Genomic DNA, 2,329 nt, shown 5'->3' with positions numbered 1-2,329 from the left:
CACAAAACTATGAATGCTTGATTTTCGAAAAACTAGCTAAAATTATACAATGGAAGGAAGAAAACATTTTTAACAAATGGTGCTGGCATAATTGTATGTCAACCTGTAGAAGAATGAAAATAGATCCATGTCTATCACCATGCATAAAACTCAAGTCCAAATTGATTAAAGACATCAATATAAATCTGTCTGCACTGAACATGATAGAAGATAAAGTGGGAAATAGTCTGTAACACATGGGCACAGGAGACCACTTCCTACATATAACCCCAGTAGCACAGACAACAAGTGAATAAATGGGACCTCCTAAAACTGAGAAGCTTCTGTAAAGCAAAGGACACAGTCATTAAGACAAAAAGACAACCTACTGAATGGGAGAAGATGCTCACCAATCCCACATCAGACAAAGGTCTGATCTCCAAAATATATAAAGAACTCAAGAAACTAGACACTAAATTTTTTTTTGCATCTCAACTTTTATTTGAAAACAACTTAAATTTTTTGACAAATGATTTTAGTATATAAATTTGATTTTGCTTTTATACAGAATGTAAAGATTTCCCTCATTAATCTTCCATATGAAGGGGATTACAGGCCAGAAGAAAGATGCACTCTGCACACAAAGTACACCTCATATGTGTGGCACCGGAGACAAACGGTGTCGTGCTCCTGCACATAAATTAGGACCAAGTGGTGACATCACACATTAAGGGGGAGGAGAAAGATTCTAGCCAATCAGATTCAAGAAGCAAACAGGATAGAGAATCTGCAAATAAGACCAAGTCAGCAACTTTTGTCAGGACAGTGCAGTTCTATGGGGCTTGTGAGGCTACAATGTGTATATGGATGCATCATGGAGAGTTAGGTAGAGAGGCTCAATGAGGGAGTTTTCACTAAAGCAAATAAAAAACTTCTTGTCAACTGTCAAAACAAAACAAAATGAAAGGGAGCCTGTGAGTGTTGGAACACCCAGGGCATGTTAGAGCAGCGCCCGTGCAGCATGCTTAGTTAGTTACAGCTTCTTCATTGGTGTGGAGCAATCATTAATGGTCTCGTTTTGCCTCTTCTTTCCAAACTCAGGCATGTCTTATTTTAGATCGAGTATAGCTTTTATCTATTATTTCATCCCTTAAAAACATGTGAAGACAACATTTATTCTGGGCCAGAGGATGACCAGCGAATTTGTTTATAAACCGTTCCAGCCCTTGCTTCCTTTCCTCGATGAAATTGTCATCAAATATTTCATAGTCTCCTCTAAAAGGAAGCTGCAGCAAAAAAGCTTTCCCAGGGAGTGGGGGAACTACAACCTTGCTCTCTCTTTCTAGTTCACTTCGAAGCTACGCAAAGTCACTGTATCTTCTTCTAACAGTAGATTCCTTCAGCTTGAAGATAGAAAGATTTGTCTTGACCCTGATCTCGTAGATGGTGAAGCGGCCCCGGCCGACCCCCATGGTCTGCCAGTAGCTCACATTGATCTCGAGGAAGTTGCTGGGCGGCCAGTAGGCGTCATTCAGGTTCTGCGGCTTGGTGATCAGCCGCCGGGTGTCCGCTATGGTCTCCGCCATTTCGCTGTGCGACATTAAAATTTTAAATAACCCAATTAATAAATGGGGTACTGAACTGAACAAAGAATTCTCAACAGAAGAAGTTCAAATGGCCAACAGATACTTAAGGACATGTTCAACTTCCTTAGCTATCAGGGAAATACAAATCAAAACAACCATTTTACACCTGTCAGAATGGCTAAAATCAAAAACACCAATGATAGCCTATGCTGTAGAGAATTGGAGTAAGGGGAACACTCATCCATTGCTGGTGGGAATGCAAACTTGTGCAACCACTTTGGAAATCAGTGTGGTGGTTTCTCAGGAAACTGGGAATCAACCTACCTCAGGATCCAGCAATTCTACTCTTGGGAATATACCCAAGAGATGCCCAATCATACTACAAAAGCATTTGTTCAACTATGTTCATAGCAGCACTTTTTGTAATAGCCAGAACCTGGAAACAACCTAGATACCCCTCAATGGAAGAATGGATACAGAAGGTGTGGGACATTTACACATTAGAGTTCTACTCAGTGGTAAAAGACAATGGCATCTTGAATTTTCCATGCAAATGGATGGAAGTAGAAAACACTATCCTGAGTGAGATAACCCAGACCAAAAAAGAGGAATATGGTTTGTACTCACTCATTAGTGGACTCTCGCCATAAACAAAAACATTGATCCTTGAGAAGCTAAGTAATAAGGTGAATCCAAAGAAAAACATATATAGATCCACCTGCAAATTGGAAGTAGACAAGTTTGCCAGGTGAAAGTTGGGATCA

At 40.1% G+C, this 2,329-nt stretch overlaps 1 pseudogene; it reads right to left on the bottom strand.

The window, feature by feature from the left end:
• Nucleotides 1-1,015: 1,015 nt before the first annotated feature.
• LOC130875633 (sorting nexin-3-like) lies at nucleotides 1,016-1,565 on the bottom strand (annotated as a pseudogene).
• Between the last annotated feature and the right edge of the window lie 764 nt (nucleotides 1,566-2,329).

Source organism: Chionomys nivalis, chromosome 6 (genome assembly GCF_950005125.1).
Source record: "Chionomys nivalis chromosome 6, mChiNiv1.1, whole genome shotgun sequence".
Taxonomy (NCBI): domain Eukaryota; kingdom Metazoa; phylum Chordata; class Mammalia; order Rodentia; family Cricetidae; genus Chionomys; species Chionomys nivalis.
Note: the sequence above shows the minus strand (reverse complement) of the source record. Positions and strands in the feature narration are given on the sequence as shown.